The sequence below is a fragment of the Sminthopsis crassicaudata genome, chromosome 2 (genome assembly GCF_048593235.1).
Source record: "Sminthopsis crassicaudata isolate SCR6 chromosome 2, ASM4859323v1, whole genome shotgun sequence".
NCBI lineage: Eukaryota > Metazoa > Chordata > Mammalia > Dasyuromorphia > Dasyuridae > Sminthopsis > Sminthopsis crassicaudata.
The window spans coordinates 61,537,101-61,550,994 of record NC_133618.1 but is presented as its reverse complement, the minus strand read 5'-3'; positions in this window follow the sequence as shown (position 1 = coordinate 61,550,994).

The following is a 13,894-nucleotide window of genomic DNA, read 5'->3' as shown; positions in this document are numbered from 1 at the left end:
AAAAAACAACACACAAGTTGATGGATAAAAAGTCCCATTACCTTAAGAATTTGCCCTGCATAAGAGAAGACTATTGTGCTAAAGAGAATAAAGGGAAATTCTTTCTTCAGTTTTCCTAAGGGATGCAGGTGATGAAAGTCACATGTTGTGTATCTCCTCTAGGGTTATAAGGGCTAAGTATTACTTATTTGAAAGCTTTAAGAATTTTTTTTAAACTCCATTGTATAAAAGTAAAAAAAAATTCTCTGAATGCAAGTGTCCTTCAGAATGGACTTAGAATGTCTTGATTTTAGTTATAAAATGAAGGGGAGAAAATCCTTTAATCTCCTAAAGGAGAAGAGAAGGAAGTCAATTCCTATTGTTTTAAGAAGACATGAATGGATGAAAAGGTGAAGAAAGATGTCAGAACATCTTCAAAGACCAAAGAAAGTCCCCTACCTGGTTCTCTAATCTAGACTCCGATCCATCTAGTATGTAACCTTGGGTTTGGGTACCTGGATCTGTTTGTTCCTCCTGCAAACTCCTCCCAGATGCTCAGGTCAGATGTCACTTATTCAAGGGAACACTTCTTTTCATTCCTCTCATCACAGAATAATAGATGCTCTGAATGATGACAGAAGGAGAATTAAAGACCATTAACAAGGTAAGTGAGACTGAGAGTAGTTGGGTGAGAGTAGCCATCTTTTTTACTCCAAAGCACTGCTTCCTAGTTTCCTCTTCCAAGAATGGATCTCCTGAGCAGGCCCCAGGAAAAGAGTCTAAGCCAAAATTTTGTGCAGGTGTGGAATAAATATGGAGAAGGGGGGAGTCACAGAATAATGACCACAAAGCAGGTCATAGAAACAAACCTATTATTCATCACAGTCATTTCCATTTATCCTCAAGATCTGGAGTAAGAGAAATTGATTTACTTTCATTTTTTTAAAGTTTTATTGCTGCTTTTTTTTTTTTTTTACAATATTATCACATCCCTAAGACCACTTTCTCTTGTGGAAAGAACTATTAATTGTAACAAACATCAACATATTGTTCATGACAATATATCTCCCATTCCACCCCTGCAGTCCACCACCTCTCTAAGAGAAACAGGAGGCAGACCTTAGAAGGCAAATGCCATGAGATTTTACTGATGCCTTTTCAATACTTTTTTCTTTTACATTATTATAGTCATCACTTAAATTGTCTTTCTACTTCTATTTGTTTGGCTCTGGATCAGTTCGCCTAAGAGAGATTCACTTTCCAGGGACCTCTTGGGCAGGGAAACCTATGAGCCTTGAGGGTCATTAGTAACATTGCTTTGGGAACAATTGAAGGAAGAAAAGCAATGTTCCATTTTATGTTCTATCTCAAAGGACTAAAAGAAAAAAATATTGAAATCAACATGGAAAATATCCCCACATCCTTTGTTCAGAGAGGAAAGAATATTATAAATGTTTTATATGAGAGAATAGGTTGGAGTTTACTCATGTTAAGCTCATATGGGATCTTGTTATTATTTTTATTTATTTCATAAGGAAAAATAGTTTTCTTATTCTATTACTCTGAATCTATGCCAGTTAGAGATTGCTCCATCTCTGACCTTCAGTTCAAAGGTGAGGTTTTTGTGATCTTAGATAGGTTTCCTCCAGACACAGAAGGATAAAGGTCCCCTCCCCCAAGATGAATGTATTTTTTTTCTCTCCTGCATATCTCCTCTGGAAGGTTCCTGGCTGTCCTCTGAATAACCAGAAAGGGGAAATCAAGATTAATATTATAGGTGGAATTAACAGAGTCTTTTTATCTGGGACTGGAAGACTAATAAAGATTCCCATCCTCTTAAATCAGTCCCCTGTTCTTTTCCCCACCTCTCAGTGCCCCCCTCAGTAATTCATCCAAGCTGCTTGGTTGCTCATGTGGCTTAGATGAGATTGGAGTCATTAATTCTATTCATTTTTGGTGCCTTGAAAAACCATCAGGCTTTACCATCTGCCCTGAAGACCCCTAGCACTATCAACTGACCTGCTGATATAACACAAGGACACCAAGGTCTTGCCCTCTGCCCTGCTTCTATATTCCCCACCCCCAGGACTTCTGAACTTTTCCATCTTCCCTCAGTTCATATTTCTTTTTATGTGCTATCTCCCCGAGTGTGATTTCCTTGAAAGCAAGAACTGTCTCATTTTCTCTATATATGTTCCTAGCACTTAACACAGTGCTTAGCACATAGTGATTAATAAAAGTTTTTACTTTCATTGATTCATTATTTTTAAAGAATCATCCCTCCCCTCCAAAAAAAGTATAGATAAAACTCCTAAAAATAAGTGAATTAATTCAGCAGCCAATTCTTAGAAAGAGAAAGGAAATATTTTGCTCAATGAAAAAGAGGAAGAAATCATGTGATATAAAAAAGGAAGAGAGGAATAGTTAAAGAGTATTAGATCTTCATAAAAGAGATTAAAAGACTCGAAAATTTCTGTAATTGTTCTTTTTGTGGTGGTAAAGACTGGAAAGTGAATAGATACCCATCAATTAGGGGATGATCAATAAATTATGGGATATAAAAGTAATGGACTATTATTGCTTTATAGGAAATAATGAACAGAAGGATTTTAGAAAAGCCTGGAAAGATTTACATGAACTAATGTTGAACGAAGCAAGCAGAACCAGGAAAGCTGTGATAAACTTGACTTTTCTCAACAATTCAGTGATCCAAGGCAATTTTAATAAATTTTGGAAGGAAAATGCTATCTACATTCAAAGAGAAACTTGTGGAGACTGAACGTGGATCAACTTCTGTTTTTTTTTTTTTTTCCTTTTGTTCTGATTTTTCTCTTCCAACATGACTCACATGGAAATGTGTAAAAAAAAAATGAATGTACATGTATGTTCTTTTTTATTAAAGCTTTTTATTTTCAAAACATATGCACAGATAATTTTTCAACACTGACCCTTGCATAGCCTTATGTTTCAGATTTTCCTCTCCTTCCCCCTACTCCCTCCCCTAGATGGCAAGCAATTTAATATATGTTATACATGTTAAAATATATGCTAAATCCAATGATTGTAAACATATTTATACAATTATCTTTCTGCACAAGAAAAATCAGATCAAAAAAGGAAAGAAAATGAGTAAGAAAACAAAATGCAAGTGAACACGATCAAATAGAGTGAGAATGTTATGTTGTGATCCATATTCAGTTCTGATATTTCTCTGGTAGATGGCTCTCTTCATCACAAGATTATTGGAACTGACCTCAATCATCTCATTGTTGGAAAGAGTCACATCCATCAGAACTGATCATCATATAATATTGATCTCCTGGTTCTGCTCATTTCATTTAGCATCAGTTCATGTACATGTATGATCTTAAAAAAAATAAGATTTTTTTTAAATTTTATAAATAGATCTTGATATGGAAAGACCTAAATTCAAATCCTGCCCTCTGACACTGACTAGCTATGTAAGTATCAGCAAGCTCTTCATTTGTCTAAGCCTCAGTAATCTGTAAAATTGGAATAATAATGACCATAGTAACTACTTCATATAGTCTTTTGAAATTAAAATGAGATCATTTATGTGAGGATCTTCACAAACTTTAAAGTGATATAAAAGACTTATGATGGAAAGAGTCATCTGTATCCAGAAAAAGGACTTTGGAGATTGAATTTTGGAATACAGTAAAGATTTTAAACTTTTTCTGATGTTATTGCTGCTTGCCTATTTGTTTTTTTTTTCTTTTTCATTTTTTGATTTGATTTTTCTTGTGCAGCATGATAGATGTAGAAATATGTTTAACCTATATTGGATCACTTGTTATGTAGGGGAGGGAATGAAGAGAAGAAAGGGGAAAAAATTGACACATAAGGTTTTGCAAGGGTGAACATTAAAGCTATCTTTGTATGTATTTGAAAATAAAAGGCTATTATTAAAAAATAAAGTGCTATAGAAATTTCTTTATTGAAATGGCCCAACCCTATATTCTCTGTCCCTAAGTTCTCCCACTGACCACCTGTTCTCTACTCTTGTCTCATTTAATTTCTATGGACACTCATGCAGTCAGCATAATGACTAATTCAGTCAATAGAGTTCTTAGGATATGGAGATGAGAAGGGTTATTTAGTCCAAAGCTTCTTAAACTGTGGATCATGACCACATGTGAGGGCATGTGATTGAATATGGGGTTTCCAAAATTATGGTTTATTATGTAAATGTTTGATTTGTATATCTATTTTATATATCTATCTACCCAGGGTCATGTAAAAATTCCTCAGGATCAAGAGAAAAAAGTTTAAGAAGCCCTGATCTAATATAATTCCTTGATTTTACAGCTGTGGAAACTAAAATCCAGAGAGGGTTTACTCATCCAGTCAACCAGCTAGAAAGTAGAAAATCCAACAATATAATGGAATATGAAAGTTAGGACAGAACTTAGAACATGGACTAGAAGAACTGGAAGGGAATTTTAAGGTTGTCTAGTCTGACCTTTTTATTTTACAGAGGAGAGGCCCAGAGATGGAAAATGGTTTGCTCTAGATTCCATAGGATCACACCATAGCAAACTGGATTCACAAGAACTGAGCCTAGGAATCTAGCACTTGGACTTGGGCAGCAATAAATATACTCAATAATAAATGTTTGTTGAACCATATGAGTAAATTATAACAGGATTCTTTATTCACAATTAAAGGGCCAGCATGAAAACATAAAAAAATAGTTTGTTAAGTTGATATTGTTAAAATATGGTTTTTTTCACCAGCTTTTTCTTTCATGGCATAGAAGATAGAAAAGTGGCTTCAGCCAGCAGGATGTAGATTCAAATCCTGTCTCTGACATATACAATTTGGATGACCTGAAACAAATCACATAAGCTCGATATCTTAAGTAATTTTAATTTTCAATATAATTTAACTTGCAGAAAAAGTGCCAATTTACACTGAAAGAGAGTTTCTACACTGAAAATTTTCTATCACAAAGGTCTAGCCTCTATTCTTTCCTTTCTTTTCCTACTAAGATTTCCCATTGTCTCCCTTTAAGTATTCCCCATGCTCCTCCCTCTAGAAACTTTTTCCTTTCTCACCAACAGCTCAGTTCTCATTTGTTGTTCTCTTTGAGGGTCTCAGCTGAGTCTATTCCCACTGCCAAATACACCAATGTATTCATTGAAAATAGTCCACATTCAAATCTCCTACCAGATGGTAGGAAAACTCATCAGGCAGAGAATTCCCAGCTTTCTCTCCCTCTGTCGCCTGCTCCAGAAATGCAACCTGCCTTCCAAATCCATTTCAAAGGGGAAGGTTCTTGGGTCCAATATCTCTAGAGAAGATAATAAAGTGAGCTTTGAAAATGGAAAAAACTTAGTAGATTGGCCGAAAACCCTTTAATCACATACCTGTCAAGGGAGCACTAGCAAGTTGTGTCTATTTTTGGTGCAAATTACCAACCCTCAGAGTCAGAGTTTAAAATAGAAGCAACCGACTATTCGATGTGATGGCAAATTTCTCCCTGGGAGCAAGGATATAGGGACTAGAAGAAAGAATAATATCGGATTGATGGAGACTTGAAGATTCAGCCCAATAACCTGCTTTTATAGATGAGGGAATTAAGGCTCTTAAGAGCAGTGGATAGAGTACAGGGCCTGGAAGTGAACAACAACAAAGCTCTTAGAGGAAGTTTGAGTTTCGGAGACTCTCAAGAGTCCTGAGAGGTCATTCGGTCCAAATTTAATAGTATCTGAACAGGACTCCCTTTTAAAACAATCCCTACAGATGGCCATTCACCCTCCTTTTGAAGAGGTCCAAATGACCTATAGAGTGGAATTAGTTCAGTTCTGTCATTGTTCAATAGTATCCAACTCTGCATGGCCCCATTTGGGGTTTTCTTGGCAAAGATACTATACTGGTTTAATCATTTTCTTCTCCAGCTCATTTGACAGATGTGGAAGCTGAGGCAAACAGGGTTAAGCAACTTGTTCAAGGGTCACACAGCTAGTAAGGTGAGTCTAGATTAGAACTCAGGAAAATGAATTTTCCTGACTTTAGACCTAGTGTTCTATCCATCCAACTCCCTTCAATGCTCCAAGTTCAACTGGGATAGCTCTAATGGTTAAGAAAGTTGATCCAAAAATCCATCCTTACAATTCTGACCCACTGATCCTAATTCTGTCTCTGGGGCTAAACAGAGCAAAGCTTTGAGATAACATTCCTTTAGATATGTGAAACAAGACACTAGGGATATTTAGTCTGGAAAGGGGAAGACTTAAGGAAAATATGGTTATTGTCTTTAAAAATTCTCCTTCTCATCACACACCTTTGGACACGGTTCAACTTATTGAAGCATCATAGTGGCCGGAGACTTGAAGGTCATTTAGTCCAACCTTTTCATTTACAGATGAGGATATTAAGACTAAAAGAGTTTAATTGATTTGCCCAAGATCCCACAAGTAGTTGAAAAGCAGAGCCAGGATGTGGAGCCACAACTTTATGACTCTAAACCCGATGATATTTCATACTATACCACATTGCCTCCCAAGGTCCTTCCTAAAATATAAGAATCACAGAGAATGAGAGATCTAGGATTGAAATCCAAGACTTCCAACTCCTTGTCCATTATTCTTTCTGACACCTGTTTCTGAGACTGTAATCTCCCTGATGACATAAAAGCATAGGATGTAGAGTTGAAAAAGGACTTTTTGAGATCACCTCGTCTAACCTTCTACTTTTAAAAACAAAGAAACTGAGGTACAGAGAAGACAAGTGTTTTTCCTAAGATTATAAACAGCTGAATTTGTTCTCAAATCACTAAATAAAGGAAGCAAGCATTAATTAAGTTCCTACAATATGCCAGCACTATACTAAGCATTTACAAGTTTATCTCCTTTGATCTTTACAAAAGCCCTTCCAGGTAGGTACAATTACTATCCCATTTTACAGCCAAGAAAACTGAGTCAGAAATCAAATGACTTGCTCAGCTTCACAAAATTAGTAAGCATATGAATGCTTATGAATTCAGGTCCTCCTGATTCTAGGCCCAGTGGTCTAGGGATCTGTACTACTTAGGTGTTAATCACAGATTCTCAAAGTTTTAAGGGACTTCAAAGTCAATCTGTTCTAAACTATATCTGCCCAAGATTTCTCACAAGTGGCCATTGAGTCTTAGTTTGAAAAGAATGGAAACTCATTACCTTTAAAGGCATCTCATTCCACTTTTAGGACAACTAGGTGGAAGATAGTGGATAGAAAGTCAGGAAGACTCTTCTTCCTGAATTTAAATCTGGCCTTAGACACTTACTAGCTATATGACCCCATTTGCCTCAGTTTCCTCATCTATAAAATGAGCTAAAAAGGAAATGGCAAACCACTCCATTATCTTTGCCAAGAAAAACCCAAATGGGATCAGATATGTCTGAGCAGCAATGTTCCAATTTTGGATGCCTCCAATTTATACAGAATTGTCCTTCTCTTGAGCCTACTTCCCCCTCTCTTCAGCTTCCTTGTGTGTCGCTTAGCTCTTTTTTCTGGATTAAAACAAAAATTTTAATCCCTTTGCCTCATAACAGCCTTTCAATTATTTGAAGATAGCTCTCATGCTACCACCTGCACCCACCTATTCTCTTTCCCGGATTAAACAAGCCCATTTCCTTCAACATACCACAGAATGTGTGATCTCCAAATGCTCTCAGCATACTGGCTCCATCCATCACTCAACAATCATAGTGGGATCTAAGTCCCAGGAGAAGCCTTTTTTGTGGATGTTTCCCATTTTTGCCATGTCCTTCCTAAAATTACTGAGAACTAGTATAGTGGCAAAAGCCTATAGTCCCTGATGCTGGGGAAGGTCAGATGGGTGTTCTAGAATTTTAAACTTCAGTTGGACTATTGATCAAAGATACACCTTAACTCTAGCACCCTGGAGAGAAGTCCAGAAAGTTGTCTGAGGGGAGGCAAGCAAACCCACATGTGGAGCAAGTTAAAGCTTTTTTGGCCATCAGTATGGGTAACTGGAAGTGTCTACTGTACTTCCAGCCAGGCCCAAAAGAGTTTATTTGATTTGCCCAAGATCCCACAAGCAGTTAAAAGGCAGAGCCAGAATGTGGAGCCACAACTTTTTGATTCTAAATCCAGGGAGGAGAGATGGGGAGACTCAGTCTCAAATAACTATTTTTATAAACAAATAAATAAGTGGATGAATGAATGAATAGATAAATAGGTAATGAATGAAAAAGTGAAAAAATAAATGGGGGGGGCAGCTAGGTGGCTCAGTGGATAGAGCACCAGCCTTGAATTCAGAAGGACCAGAGTTCAAATCTGGTCTCAGACACTTAACACTTCCTAGCTGTGTGACCCTGGGCGAATTAACCCCAGCCTCAGGAAAAAAATAAATAAATAAATGATACATAAATCAATCAATCAATAATATATGGGACTGAGAACTGAACACACTATTTCAGATGCGGCCTGATGAGGATTGCATATGCATCGATAGAATGTAAACTCCCAAAGAGAAGGAATTGTTCTGTCTTTATCATATCCCTTATATCTAGCATTTAATAAATGTTTGTTATTGAATGGAGCTAAGGATTATCATCTCTTCCTGGTTAATGGACATTAGATCTGCTGACTTCAGAAATAGTTTTCTGTCTCTGTATTAAAGATCTGGACAGGAAAATTCTCTCCTGTCGACTTTCATGGGTTGAATAAATATAGGAATATTATCTGCATCACTCAGACCAGCACTTTATTACAACACTGGATGTGAAAGAAGACAGCCTCAGGCAATAGAAGATTCCCAGAACAAGTTTCTCACAATGCTTACTAGATATTTCTTCATTTGATCCTAAAAAACCTATCAGACAAGAATTAGTAGTGTTCCCTTTTCTGGATGAAGAAACAGATTTGGAGAAATGACAATTACTCACACAGAAGGTAAAGGAAAAAACAGCCCTCAAACCTGGGCCTTCTAGCATATACCAGGGCTCTCTTTTTTCATTCTTATACTTCTGCTCACTACTTTCTTGTCAGCCTTAGCAATTTAAAAACAACAACCAAGAAGCCCCAGAAATGCTTGTCTGTTGGCAAACATCTCCGGCCCAGAGTAAACAAGTCAGGGGAATCTTGCTTTGAACAAGGCAAAGGGAGCTATGTGTGAGCTGTGACACACGATCTCCTTCTTCCTCTTGTTATTAAGCAGCAGATGTGCACTGCCTGTAATTACATTATTGATAAGTCAAATTGCCCAGCATGCTCAACTCACTCGGCGATGTTCATCTGTGTTCCTAGCGGGCTGGGAAGAAGCTCGGGGGATTGTTCTGTGGGAAAAGGCAAAGAGACCGCAAGCTGCAGAAGGGTCTAGGAGGAACACAGATGGCCTAGGGAAGGTGCCAGGTCAAGCTTATGGCTCAGGCCACGGGCTCCTGGCTGAAAGAGGCTGAAGAATAGAGGAAGAGCAGCTAGAGTTTTTCTTCAGCTTCTTTTGATGACTTGAATGCAGGGGCAGTCTAAAACCAACTGTTAACCTTTCAATATGAGCATTTACACCTCAGAAATCAGCAAGCCACTATCAACCAGGGCTTGATTTATTGTCTTAATTATATAGAGTTTAGAAAGTGATAGAGAAAATTATAATCATGCAAATTCCGTTTTAAAGTGTATTTTGCATAAATTCCATTTAAAAGTGTATTGTGCATACATTTTTTTTTCCTAGAGAGCCCATTATTAAACATTTCTCAACATACCTTTCTTTTGATGATACTAGTGATTCTGGTTTCTTTAATTACATGAGTAGAGATTGACCTCTTAGTTCCCAAATTATACAATCATATAATTTTCTTTTTTTTAATTATAGTTTTTATTTACCAGATATATAATGGGTAATTTTACAGCATTAACAATTACAAAACCTTTTGTTCCAATTTTTCCTCTCCTTCCCCCCCACCAAGGTGGCAGGTTGACCAATACATATTAAATATTTTAAAGTATAAATTAAATGCAATATATGTATTCAAATCATATAATTTTCAACACTATACACCAATGACTATACTAATCTAGTGTTTCAGAAACCCAAAGTCCCCAGCTTTTGGGATAAAAACATCATTGACAAAAACTGCTGCAAAAATTAGAAACTAGTGTGGCAGAAATTAGGCATTAACCCACACCTAACACCATATACCAAGATAAGGTCAAAATAGGTTCGTGATTTAGACATAAGGAGTGATATTATAAGCAAATTAGAAGAACAAAGGGTCATTTATCTTTCAGATCTGTGGAGAAGGAAGAAATTTTAGGCCAAAGAAGAAATGGAGTTCATCACTGAACACAAAACAGATAATTTTGATTTTATATATATATAGATATATATGTATATACATATACATATATATCTATATATATATGCATATCATGAATTTAGCATGTATTTTTAACATGTTTAACATATTTTGGATTATTTGCCATCTAGGGCAGGGGGTGGGGGGAAGAGTGGGAAAAATTAGAACACAAGGTTTTGTAAGGGTTAATGTTGAAAAATTATCCATACATATGTTTTTAAAATAAAAAACTTTAATTAAAAAAAAAAACACTATAGACCCTCATAGCTATCTAATTGGTTCCTTTTGGGCAACCCCCTAAATAAAACCTGTACCTCTAAAATGAGATTCCTGAGAACCCTGGGTCTCATTTTCTTCAATTACAAAATAGGAAAAAGGAGACTAAATAGTAAATATGAAGATTCAGGAAATATATTTTTCTTCTCTCATTTGCAAAAAAAAATTTAAAAATTAAAAAAAAAAAAACATTCCTTTATGTCTCCCACCTCCTTTTTTGTTCTTTCCCCATATACCTCTTGATTTTTTTTTCATATTTAAATGATTCCCCTGGTTTCTGTTGTGTGTGTTTTGTCCCTACAGAATTCTTTATTGACCAGAACAGAATCTGCCTCTCGATCTCTAATTCCATGAATAAATATTTGTTGCAGTTAATTGAAAGGACTATCTCAGTGAGAGAAGTGATTATTAAATGACTAATTGTTAATAATGGGGAGACACAGGATTTATTCCCCTCTGAAAGCTTAACTAGACCAAGTCAGTTTCTGCAAGACATCTCTGATAATGAGATTGGATTAACTTTCTCCTCCATCTTACTCACACCCCACCCAGTGCAGAAGCTACCATGTTATACTCAGGTTCAGGTGAAGATAAATTCTTTGATTATATTGCCCAAAGCTGGGGGAATGGGAATGGAAGGGGGGAATTTGGAAGTAAATGGCATAATCAAAATTCGTCCCTCAGCTCCTCATTAGAATAGTCATTCTCTCTCGTTATTTGTTAACCATTGCCATCTCAGAAACACCCACTTTTCCAAGGGTATATAATTTCTGAGTGGATTTTATGAGGATATTCAAAAATATCACAGATCTCTTCTAGTAATAATATGACAGCATGATTAATAAAACCATCAATTTCCCAGGTCATTATATCTCTCAAACTTCACCTTCAATCTTGGGTTCCAGTTCTCTGCTCAATCAGCAGGCCTTTGGTTGTCCATAAGAAGAGTAGAAATATATGCAAGTCAAAGTTACGAAAAGGAGCAGAAAGAAGGAAGATACCAGGCAAAAAAAAAATTAAGAATTTAGAGCCTTAATAGGAATGGGATATATGTATGTCTCAATCACCAAAAATTTGAACTGCAGGTCTCAAGATCAAAGATACAAGGACACCATGTGATAGCTTACTATCTGTCAATAAACATTTGTTGTACATCTACTGTGTGCCAGGAACTGTGCTAAGCACTGGGAATTTAAAGAAAGAAGATAGTCCCTGTTCTCAGGGAACTCACAATCTTAGAGGGGTGAAGGGGAAGGAATCAAGCACTTATTAAGTGCCTACTGTGTGCCAAATACTGAACTTGAGTCTTCTTGATTCCTGGTTCAGTGCTCTATCCACTTCAACACCTAGTTGCCTGGGGCAGCTAGGATGGCACAATGGATAGAGCACCAGCCTTGAATTCAGGAGGACCCCAGTTCAAATCTGATGTTCAAATCACTTCCTAGCTGTGTGACCTAGGGCATTATTTAACCCCAGCCTCAGGAAAAAAAAAAAAAAAAAAAAAGATAACACCTAGTTGCCTTTAATATAAAAATAACTATGTCCAAATAAACTATATTAAGAATAAACTGGAAATTAGCAATAGAGGGGAGGCACCATGAGCTATCCACAAGCAGAAGCATTCATTCCTAGATAGTCACAGTTCAAATAACAGAAAAGCAATGGTCTTCAGGGGCTTCCATTATACAAAACCCTAAGTATGCAATCCAATTTTGCTGAGTTTTCATCTAATGACCAGTCCTCCAGGAGGTCATGAATTGAACATCAGCTGGGAATTGTTTTATTGTCTACATTCCTTTGCTAGTTTGCAAGAGGGCCATTAGGGGACTAACAAAACTAAATAGTCTTTCCCAAGACTTCTGGCTTTGGAGTAGTTTGTGTGCTATCTGGCAACTTCCTAATATGTATTGACCTAATTAGAATTAACCTAGAGCCCCCTTTCCTATGAGCAAAACTCTAACTCTTCCCTGAACTCACTGTATCATTCTGAGTCCTAGGCACACCACCTTCATATGGTGGAATTTCTACCCCAGATGAACACACATAGAATGTGCTTAATTGTATACAATACTCGACTCAGCCAAGAAACCAAAAAGCAATAAAACAATGCATGGGAAGAAAAATCATGCTTTCCTTTGCTTGTTCACTGATCCTTTGTGACCAACTCTTTGTGACCCCATTTGAGGTTTTCTTGATAAAAACACTTAAGTGGTTTTCCATTTCCTTCAGCAACTCATTTTACAGAGAAGAAAACTGAGGTAAACAGGGCTAAGTGATTTACCAGGATCACATAGCACATAAGTGTCTGAGGCCACATTTGAACTCAGGTCCTGCTGACTCCAGATGGTGTCCCATCTAGCTGCCCCAACCATTTGGTTGTTTACCCTCAACTTTAAAAAGGATCTCAAGATTGCTAAGATTCAGTTCCTCTAACAGTATTTCAGTGGATAAGAAACTCGCATTTAGAAAACTAACAGCTAAGTTAAATACTTCTAGACATTCAAAGACATAGTATAGACAGAGTTGAGCACCATCTTGGGAATTTCTTTGTCTTCTGGGTTGTGGTAGCTAAAGAATTCATCGTCAAATGCCCAGCTAACTAGTGATGAGCTTCTCTGAATTGTGCTAGGCTGCTCCTCAAAAAGCAGGCATTCACAGTTTGGTGCTAGGACTTGATGCTTAAGTGTTTTCTAGCAAAATATAACTTCCCAGGGCTTATTTATTACATTCCCACTTTGTGTAAGACATACATACATATATATATATATATATATATATATATATATATATATATATATATATATATATATATATATGTTTATGTATATATATGTATATATGTTTATGTATATTATATATATGTATATATATGTTTATGTATATATGTTTATGTATATTATATATATGTATATATATGTTTATGTATATATATATGTATATATGTATGTATGTATATAGTCCCCTTAAACCCTTAAAATGTGATTTCTTATAAAGAAAAATGCATGGACATACATAGCAAAGCTAGAGAAATTTACTTACATATATGCTGAAATCTTCTCTCCCATATGGTCCCCCATGGATGCTGCCACAGGTCGGAAGCACAATGTTGGGTATGGGTCAGCATGCATTCAGAATCAAAGTTGATAAGTCTTTGTTAATATGTTTCTTTTTTCTCTTTTTACTAGAAACCAAAGGAAAAATAGTATAAAGCAAATTACATCTAAGTACCAAGACTACTCCCATCTATACGATAACACAGATTCCCACCAGTAATTACCAGTAAAGAAGTGAAAATAATCAGGGACGCTGTATGG